Source organism: Eublepharis macularius, chromosome 13, assembly GCF_028583425.1.
Source record: "Eublepharis macularius isolate TG4126 chromosome 13, MPM_Emac_v1.0, whole genome shotgun sequence".
In the NCBI taxonomy this organism is placed as follows: Eukaryota; Metazoa; Chordata; class Lepidosauria; order Squamata; family Eublepharidae; genus Eublepharis; species Eublepharis macularius.
In genome coordinates this window covers 24,710,863-24,722,221 of record NC_072802.1, presented here as the reverse complement: position 1 = coordinate 24,722,221, position 11,359 = coordinate 24,710,863, and positions in this window count along the sequence as shown.

Genomic DNA, 11,359 nt, shown 5'->3' with positions numbered 1-11,359 from the left:
ACCATTTCCTGGGAACTAATTCCATTTGACTGTCAACACGTGACGTCTGCAAACCTAACACAGGGAAATGCCAACTCACATTGAATACAAGAAGCTGCCTTATACTGAGTCAGACCATTGGTCTATCAGGGTTGGTCTTGTCTACTTAGACTGGCAGCAGGTCTCGAGGGTCTCGGGAAGACATCGTCTATGTCACCTAGTACCTGATACTTTTAACTGAAGATAGTGAGGAATGAACCTGGAACCTTCTTCATGCAAAGCACTCCTAGACTGGAGTGCACCACCAACATTTACTGAACAAGCTGGAATTCTGTGCCCTTTGAAAAACACTGGATGTTGAGTTCTTCATACAATGAACCTCTTTATGGGAGTTACCAGCTGATTATCAATGTGTGCCAATTGCAAAAGGCAATGCATGATGAAGGAGAAATGGTTCATCACAATCCATCCAGTCTGAAGGCCTTCAACAGAAGACAAGTCCACTCTAGAACAAGGCACCAGACTCTGAAATAGTTCAGCACAGCAATTGTTCTGCAATTTTCTCTTCTTTTCATCTGGAGCTAGCAAATTCCATTGTGTAGACAAACTATTTATTCATTATGAAAATGCATATCCCCCTTTTTAGCCTACCAGTCCACAAAGAGGCTTACACCAGTAAAAGTAAAATAATTTAAACAATCAAAAGTACATGGACTGATAATATCTAAATCAATTATATAGATGAAAATTGCACAAATACTTCACTTCAGAAGAGATGCTCATGTCATCACTATGAACACAATCAACTTTATTTTCTATTTTTTTAAGGGAAATAAATGTTTCGAACAAGACCTGTATATATGCTCCATTCAAAGGTCTTTGACAAAATTTCCTGTCCAGGAGGCATTACTCAGCATCAGCAATAGAGCTGCAATGTGCACCTTGGGAAGGGACATGACTCGATGGTAGCTCATTTGCTTTGCATATAGAAGGTTCCATGTTCAATTCCAGGTAACTCCATTAAAAAATATCAAGGAGTCAGTTATATGAAAGGTCTCTGCCTGAAACCCAGGAAAGCTGCCAGTTAGATATTTAAATATATATATCCCACTTTTTGTCCTAATAGGGTTTCAAAGAGGCTTATTCCATCCTCCCCTCCTTCACTCTATCCTCATCCTGTAAAGAAAGCTAGGTTGAGAGGTTGAGACTAGAGATGGGCATGAACCAAAATATGAACCAAAGTTTTTCACAAACCGGGCCGTTTTTTGGTTCACAAACTGCCAGTTCATCAGAGAGCTTTTCTGATGAACAGTGATGAACTGCTATGATTTTTAGGCTGGTTTGTTTGGTTCATTTTTCGGTTCGTCACTGCAGACAACCTGGCGCCAATCAATCAGTTTCCTAGGCAACAGAGGGGAGTGGCTTTCTGCAGACCTTCTGCTGCCCCAGAAGTGACGTATTCACGAACCAAAGAAACCAGTTCGTGAACTGGGCAATTTCATACCAGTTTGTGGTTCATGAAATGCAATGAACCATGAACCACAATGAACCACCATTTTCCAAGTTCATGCCCAACTCTAGTTGAGACAGGCCCACGGTCCCTCATACGTTTCCACGGCTGAGCAAGGATTCAAACTTGGTTGTCCCAGGTCCTCGTCCACCACTCTAGCCACTACACTACATCAATTCTCTGACAATCCTGTCTATGATAGATCAAGGCTACAAGGCAGCTATATGTGTGTTTCAGATCATTTTCTGAACCAGCTTGCATTTAGGAATGAGTAAATGCTAACTTTTAAAAATGAATTTTAGTCAACAATTTCAATCATTTGCTTTTTGCTGTTGATTGTATAGATTCCTTGTATTGTGTACACATTTGTATTGTTTTTATATGCCATGCATATGGTATTTATATTACAAGATATATAATTTATCTGTATGATGCTCGTACAAATATTATACTGGCACCCCAATAGCACCAAAAATTACATAGCTGACGGGAACAAATTGCATCAAATTGAAAAAATAAATGGTACAAAAACAAAGAATTACAGGTTCAGTCTTTATAGGACAGACAAAAAGTCAAAGTAGTAATTTTTTAGATCACAACATCCACGTTAAGAAAATCAAAATCATCCCTACGTACATCAGGTTTGTCAAAGACCGTTTTTTTCATGTATGTGCTTTTCCTTTAGAGCATGTGGCTGGACTTGCTAGAGCCATCTGGAGCTCCTGCTTTGTAAACACCTGCTCTCTGCAAGTACAGAATTGTAGCCTAGTTCCAAGGGTTGATCTGTGGGTCACTGAAAAGTCTTGCCTTCATGTTCTGAGATGGACCACACGGTCTTTTCACTACCACAGCTATTATTACTCAGTGACTTTGCCCCTTGGCATGCCCTCTCTGAGGTGATGTGGCTGCTCACCACAAACATTACACCAATTTGAATATGGTGTCAGTTCAAAGAAGATCAGAAGAACAAAGCCAGGAAGTGTGGTTTGTTTCCCCCTTTGCACTCTGTGAGTTTCTTATTTACAAGCCTAGCTTAACCTAGTAAAGAGATTTGGCAGCTTAAATAATATGAGACTTTGACACCAATTAGCATCCACAATGATAAGGAGGCATGACCAATTTTGCCTCTGTCCACTTGCAACCCACCAAGTTATTAAACTCTCCCCACAGCAGAGAGATTAGTTTGAAAAAGCAAGCTACTCTTGGATTACTAATGCAACGGGAGGGACCACATAGAGATTTTGATTCATGGCAAAATGGTGGCAAGATCAGAGGTACAAAGAAATCATTCCCTTGAAATATGATTATTTTGTTACCAAACTCTCCCCCTCCTCAGAATAAATTAATTCTAGAAAAGTATTTAACACTATATGTTTACTGAGCAATGCAATGGCCACCTGTCACATCCGCAATGATTTTTGAAGTTGCTCCCTTGTCTGCCTGGAACTATAATTCCAACTGAAGTCTAAATGGAGAAAACATGAATACAGATTCCTCTCACAAAGAGACCAATGCTAATCCCCCGTACAGAAAAGTAGGAAGAGATGGAAGGTTTTATTGGATTTTATATGGAGGATAATTAAACAGTATTTCTTCTTCACTCAGAGGGCAAAAAAGCATCACCGTGCCTGCTGAAAGTTGTTTACCGGGAAAATCGTGGATGTTTTAATGCATTTTCATGTTAAAAGAAAATTAACATTTTTTCTGTGTCCAAGCGTTATTATTTTAGTAATAAAAAGAAGGTAAATTAGAGTTGCCAGAGAAAGATTATTTTAGTAATAAAAGGTAAATTAGAGTTGCCAGAGAAAGATTTAAATGAATGGAAGGATGCATGTAAGTGCGGTTTAAGAAAAATATCTACTTAAATGTGAATCTAGAGATATAATCCAGATGTAATTTTTGGGTAGAAACTAGGAGCATCGAGTTGCCACTTAGAGGAATCAAGTGGGAAAGAGACATGGAAATGGGCCTTGGAGGTTGTGTGCTGCAGTTTAACACAATTGACTTGATCTGAAATGATACATGTGGGCAGGGCTTTTTTTCTGGGAAAAGAGGTGGTGGAACTCAGTGGGTTGCCCTCGAAGAAAAGGGTCACATGGCTGGTGGCCTCGCCCCCTGATCTCCAGACAGAGGGGAGTTGAGATTGCTCTCCGCGCCGCTCAGCAGCGCGGAGAGCGATCTCAACTCCCCTCTGTCTGGAGATCAGGGGGCGGGGCCACCAGCCATGTGACCATTTTCAAGAGGTTCCGGAACTCCGTTCCCCCACGTTCCCCTGAAAAAAAGCCCTGCATGTGGGTGTGGTCAATGCATGTGATAAATGAATATCAGTATTCCTTAAAGGATACTAATTAATAGGAGATGACGCCCTAATGGTTCTGTTTGGATTCCCATGGAAGCTTGGAGAAGGTGGCTTCTCCATCTGATGGAAGAACAGCAGCTGTGGGTGTGCATGTCTATGAAGTCTGAGTTTAAAGGAAAGAAAAAGGAGACAGAGGTCTAAGATGACTATTTATTTTAAAATTTAGTTATTGGGGGGCGGGGGTTATGCTGCCTTTCCAGAAACCTGCCCAAAGAGACTTACAGAATAACAATAACAAAACATTAAAAGATATTAATTAAAATGCAGCATTAAAAACCCAGCCCAGCATAAAAACATAACTTAAATAATTACCAGAATAAAATAATCAACGCTTTAAAGCCCCTGAAGGTTCGGGATCCCTAGTATGACCCTGCAGGGGGAGGCGGAGCTAACAGATCTGCTTTACCGAGGGAGGGACATTTTGACTTCATCCGCACTCTTGTTGTAGATTTGCAGGTATTTCAAAGGTACCTTAAGAATCCAAGGTTGTGTAATACAAAGGGAACCAACCTAGGCAGCACTGCCCCTGGAACTTCTCACCACTTGAAGAAGTGTTCTTCAGCACTTCTGAAGGTCAGACAATTCTGTTCTCCAAACCAAAAAGAAGACATAAAAGTTTTGTAGCCCTCTGTTTCTGATCAACTCAGAACTCAAAGGGATCTTTGAAGGAGAATGAACTGCAAGGATATGCAGTCTATAGAATGCCTCCTCAAAGCCCAGTTTCCCCTAACCATCTACCATGACGTGTTCAGAGGCAAAAGAGAGGCCCTTCATGGCTGAGATCTTCAGGTGGAAAGAATAGAACTCCAAAGATATGCAGGCCAGAGGGTGGCTGTCCTTGAAGTCCAATTCTCTCCATAATTTGCAGCTCAATGAAGTCAGAATCCTCTTTTCTTTGGGGAGGCAGAGAATTTGAGTTTATGTAATAGATGCCCACAAAGTATAATTTCCCTTTCCCCAGTCCTTTCAAAGCAGGTTTCCTTGGTTGAGGAAAGGGGGGCTTTTTTTACAAGTAAATAATGTGAATGGGAGAGTTGTCCCACCCAGTGGGTCTTTGTGTCAGCTGAGCAGAAAACAGCGTTTGGACCTGGGGTTTCTTTCTTTCTTTCTTTCTTTCTTTCTTTCTTTCTTTCTTTCTTTCTTTCTTTCTTTCTTTCTTTCTTTCTTTCTTTCTTTCTTTCTTTCTTTCTTTCTTTCTTTCTTTCTTTCTTTCTTTATTACAGTCAGCGACCAGAGACACCCAGGGTTTATGCCTGCACAGGCCATCAGCTCCTGGTATGTACTGGCAGGATGCAGAAACCATGCATACACAACACTCATTCCGCAATATGTTTCCATGCACAACTCAAAGGACTGGTCCTGAGGATTAAACTTCTATGTTGTCTGGAGCCAGGGTCCCTGAATGTCCTGCCACAGAAGCCTGCTTGGGAGCTGAGCATCATCTGAACTCCTTGTCCACGTGCCTTAAGGATACACAAAGCCCCCAATTTTGTTCTTATCAGTATCCATTTAGCTTTTCTCAATTGCCGATGTGGTGTAGTAGTCAGAGTGATCTGGACCTATATTCCCTGAATTTGTCTTTTAAAACCAGCTAAACTGGTTGCCATCACTACCACCTTGGGCAGTTAATTCCACATGTTTAATTACTTGTGGTGGGATGAAATTCACGATCAGGAATCTAGTAAACTCCTACATGCTGAAGTTTGCTTGATAGGTATTAGAAGGTAGCCTTGCTAAGAATTTTGCAGTAGACACGCTCCCTAAGAAAACAGAACTTGATCAAGCAACGTTGATTAAGTTCCTGAGTGCTTCACAAGTGCAACAGCTGCTAAGTTATTGCGATGTGCAGCTGCCTTTTCCAAATTCAACAACCAGACAATTCAAGGACCAGTCATTTACCCGACAAGAGGTAGTGTCCCCTGGGGCCATGGTCAGATTATTAAACTGACAAAATGATTGGCCATCCATCCACTCTTTGCAGCTGTGCAATCAGAGCCATCCTTTGGATGGCCCCCGGAACACATTGCCAGCTGTTTTGTTCCTGTACTGTCAACAGCATCTATTCAAGGAGTGATTTGCAACACCTTATTGCAACAGTAGTAGGGTTCATTTGCAGACACTGGAACACTAAGTAGTAAGTCTCAACTCAAAAATTTCACACTCCCCTACTCCATTTTACTATAATGATCTTTTAAAAATTGGAGGTGGCAGCAGCAGCAGACAGGTTTATAGGAAGGAGTGGTGGCAACTGCAGTGGCAAAGTCTAATTGTGCAAGAAAACAGAGTAACCATGCAAATAGATACCATCTCAATTCATTAGGGTACATCTAAACAGTTTGGTGAACACTGGGCTCCCTGCTCTTGAGCAGAAGCTGAACAGGTGGGTGTTTGAGCGTACCTGTTGGAAAGAGGGTGTTGTCTGTGCAGGCACCCCAGATATAGAACTTCCTCCTGGACAAAGTCTGCCTGGCATCTCTTCAACTATCTTTTTCAGCATCAGGCAAAGACGGTCCTGTTCTTTCGGAGTTTAACTGGTCAAAACATAAGTTTGTTGTTTAATTCTTCTCATGTTATTAACAGACTTTTATTTGCATTTACATGCTACTTGGTTGCTTCATTTATTTCCTACCCACTGTTCTGTTTTAAATACATTCTTACAAACGTTTTCTCACTTTTACTGTAAAACACTATCAGTGCATTTTTAGAAAGGCAAGACAGAAGTATCTTAAATAAACAGATCACAGCTAAATCAGTGGTCTACAATTGGAAAGGCTTTCAGATGTAGCGATAGCCTGGCTTTCGGTACACTATTTCTGAAGCTCATATGCAGTCGTGCATCAAATCCTAGGCTCACGCCTTTCGTTCTGCCGAAATCAAGAACATCATTCTATAATACTGTTTTATATTAAGCCAATCTTTTCTTAGCAGCTTTAGCAAGACATTAACCTCTTCTGAATACTTTGCAAAGAAACTCAAAATCCAGCAAAATTTCTTTAAAGAATATTTGGGGAATTTATCAAGAGCCAGCAATCCAAGACTCTTGTTGCTTTCCTCTTTGTAAACCATGGGTGGTCTCAATGAGAAACTGACGAGCTAATCTGCAAGGCATGATTATTCGTGGTCAAGCTGGATGGCTGTACCTCTCAATTTAAATGGTAGTTGGATGCCCTGAGGACCGGCTAATGAACTCCCTGTGAGCTCTGACTTGTAGAAGCTTGTCACTTGACTGGCTGAAAAATCAGCTTGGTGTTTTGGACATGCCTGACTGAATTCCTTTAGCACGTTTGATATCAAGTGATTGGTAGGGATGTGACTGGGGTTCCTATAAGCCTTGTTCACATGAACTGGAGATTCAGGTTTTGCCTCCGCTGCAGCTTCACTTGCCATATAAGCTGGCCTAACCAATTGGAGCTGGACATTGTGCTCAATCACCAGAAACAGCCCTCTGGGCTTGTGGGAAAAGAGGAATCCCCTTGGGGACTGTGAAATAGTTGCAGCTGGCTATTTTCCAATTCCTCCTCTCCCCAGTGACTGATTATCTCTCCCTCCCTTTTGGCAGTTATGTTTGGGGGGCTCTCTGCATTTAAGGCAGAGGCATGCCCTGTAAGCATGAGCTGAAGTGCAAGAACACAAGGGTGCGAAGCTGGGCCCAGTCACTGTACTCAATGTCTGCCAGACCGAAACCTTTACCAGAGCCTTACCTGGAGCACAGGAGCTGCAGGCATACAGCAACACGTGTTAGACAATGTTAACTTCAGTATATCATGGCTGCAGCCCTGGACTGTTACATAGTTATCTGAGAACACCTGCTTGTTGATTGTGAGGCACCTGAGATTTATTTTTTTCTTTTGTGGGGGATATCTCTACTTGGAGCAGAATGTGGTTGATTCTGCACACGTTGGATAATGCACTTTATCAGTCATTTGAGGTGGATTTTTTGTTCCGCACACGAAAAAATCCATTCCAAACGATCTATAAAGAGGATTGGAAGTGCATTATCCAACATGTGAGGAAGCACTCTCTATGTGGTATGGATGATTCTAGTACAAATGGGAGCTGGAAGATATGGGGGGGGGTAACAAAGATGGCCAATGCCTGGCAAGGTTGCTTGCTGTCTGCCCGTATCATCCCTAGAATTGATGGCACAAGGCTCTCTTCTTCCCACAGCACCTCTCGAATGCTATGCCATGCCAAACCGGTGAGGCACAAATCTGCCTTCCTGACCACATTGTTGCAGGAGGAGGAAACTGACCTGGCTTGCAGGTGATGTGATGTCCCAGATAACTCTGCCAGGTTATGCGGTCCTCCACTGACCCCACACAGCTAGCAGGGGAGGTGGTGTTGCTATTGTACTCCCTGAGACGTTCAGCTTCCAGAGATTCCTGATACAAACTGTAGCAGGCATTGACTGTATGCTTCTTACATTGGGAACTAAAGATAGATTGGATATTCTAGGTTGGATTGGTTAGTTTACTGGTCACTTAGCTCCCCAACAAGCTCCCTTTCTGAGCTGGCAAAGGTGCTCTCAAACATGGTGCTGGAGACACCTAGACTGATAGTTCTGGGTTGCTTCAATATCCATGCTTAATGCTCCATATCATGGCCAGCCCAGGACTTCACAGCTTCCTTGGCAGCTCTAGGCCTCTCTCAAATAGTGACAGGCCCCATGCATGAAAAGGGCCACACCTTAGACTTAATCTTTTGCTCTGAACCTTTGAGGGAAGGTCTTCCAGAGCTGGAGATTCAACCTGAACCGTGGACTGACCACTACCTGGTGAAGTCAAGGGCAAACATGGTTCTGATTGCCAACAAAATGGTGGGCTGAGCTAAAACGGTCTGCCCACAAAGGTTCATAGATCCTTCTGGATTCCAAAATGCACTGGGAGATTTTAGAATTCCAGCCCTGGTGAGGCTGAGGTAGAAGCATGGAATCTGAAGCTCCTTGAAGCTATTGACAAGATTGCTCCTTGTCAACCCCTCCCTCACAGAGGAAACTTGCCCCTTGGTTCACTGCAGAGTTGGGTGATTTAAGGAGGACTATACGACATCTGGAAAGATGCTGGTGGAAAACTCATGCTGAAGCTGATAGAGCACGCTGCAGAGCCCACTGGAAGAATTATGAAGCAGCAATGATCGCAGCAAAGAAACATTTCTTTTCTGCAATCTGCAACCATTGCATCAGCTAAATTACGTCCATCCCAACTGTTTAAGGTATCTCAAAATCTTTTGGCTCCTAAATTTGAACCGTCACTGGGTCGAGAACAGACAATTAGCTATGACACCTTTGCAAAGGTGCATACGCTCTGAACTGAATGTCATCTGTAATATAGGTGAGCCAGAAGAAATGCTTAAAATACTGTGTGGTCCATCTTGACCCAGTCACAATGATGGATATGGATAGAATTTTTGTATCTCTGAAGACCACTACTTATACTCTGGATTCTTACCCATCCTGGTCATAGGTCCAGAGGAGTTGCATCTGACGAAGAGAACTGTGTTTCTCAAAAGCTTATGCCTCAATAAAGTTGGTTAATCTTAAAGGTGCTACTGGGCTTTTTACTATTTTACGCATCCTGGTTACTGAAATCTAGTAAAGACCACATCAAGGAGCCCTTGATGTTTATCATAATTCAGTCACTAACTGAAGGCATCTTCCCTCAGCCTCTCAAAGAGGCTGCTTCTGCTGAAAGCAAACAAATTGAAATTGAGCCCAGACAAGATGGAAGTGATGCTGGCTGGAAAAGCAGAAAGCTTGAAGGACATTGTGTTTCCAACCTCTGATGGGGTTCAGTTGACCCTGGCTGACGCAGTTAAGAGCCTAGGGGTTATAGTAAACCCAGCACTGCTGCTTGAAAAGCAATTAAATGCAGCTGCTAAAAAGCCTTCTCACAACTCAGCCTAGCTTGGAAAATGGCTCCCTACCTTGACACAGCTGATCTGGCCACATGGATTCATGGCATTCAAGGCTAGACTACTGAAATGCACTGTTCATAGGTCTCCCCTCAGAGTTGACTCGAAGACTCCATCTGGTGCAGAACGCTAGAGCTCATTTACTCTCAGGAGCTAGATGGAGCATGCCTATCACTCCCATTCTGCAGTCACTCCATTGGCTTCCCATCAGTTACCAGGCTCAATTCAAGATCATGACTATCACATTCAAAGCCCTTCATGACTTTGTCCTTCATATCTGTGCCACTGTCTCTCACCCTATGTTCCACAATGACAGCTTTGCTCATCTGGACAGGGCCTTCTGCAGATACCTCCTTGCAGCTGGGCAGAATCAACAGCTGTCCTCACAACATGCTTTTTCTGTAGTAGCCTCCATGTTATGGAATGGCGTGCCTGAGAAGGTCGGGAAAGCTCCCACTCTCCTGGCTTTCCACAAACAATGCAAAACTGAATTATTCCGGAGAGCTTTCTGCCCAGATTATAGAGCTGTGTCGTAAGAATGGAAGTAGCTCAGAGAGATGCATTGGTAGGGCAGGGACTTCAACACACTAAACATGTTGCTAAACATGCCATGTAAATTAGTTATACTTTGTTTCAGAAAGATTTCATCTCTATGCTTAGCTTTATGCTTGTTTTTCAATGTTTCTGCTTCCATACTCTATTGTATCTTTTTCACTGAATGTCCTAACTGCTGTTCATTATTGTACTTTGCTCAGTAAATTTCCTAGGTCTTGATTATTTTTATTATTATTATTTTCATTTGCACTGTGTAATCCACATTGGATCTTAATGAGCCATGCAAGTTTTGTGGTGTCAATTCACCTGGTGGTTGCTTCTGGGCCTGGCACCAATGAATCCTCCCTCAATGGCCAAAACAGCCATGGAAAGGGACCTGCCCTCTCTCCTTGCTTTTTACTGACAGAAACTAAGCCTGGAATACTGGCTGAACTGTTATGGTGGTCAAGCAACAACCGCCGAGGGCATCCAGTTAAAGCTACAGGGGATACTCTCTCTCTCTTTTATATATATATATATATATATGATTTGGGGTTTTTCCTCAAACCTGGGGCATTTTTCTGATGTGTAGGAAGATCTATCATGTCCGTTTATGGCTCCAGTCTCCAGGTTTAAGTATCTTCAGATCATTACCACTTGGCTATTAAAATATAAGATTGTGGCCCTCAGTACCTGCCTTTCTGAATGGAATTTCACAGCACCTTACTGCAATCTGTTTTTCCTCCATTGCAGTCATGCAGGCAAGTTGTTATTTCATCCACATTCTACGTTATGAAACAATGCTGTAGTTTTATAACTATGGTTGTTTATGGAAGAGGAGGGAAATATGTATTTTAAGAGACCGTCTCATGAATGCATAGACCCTTCTCCAAGCAGATGGTCCAACAGTTGCAAGGAAACTATTCATAACCCAAAAGTAGCATTCAAAAGACAGTTTGTTCTCAATTTATATGTAATTCTTAGTCAGGTGCTAATTTTGTAGCCACCATCTCATTTCAATGTCTTTCAACTTGGAATGTGGCTATAAAAATATCAAATAAACAAAG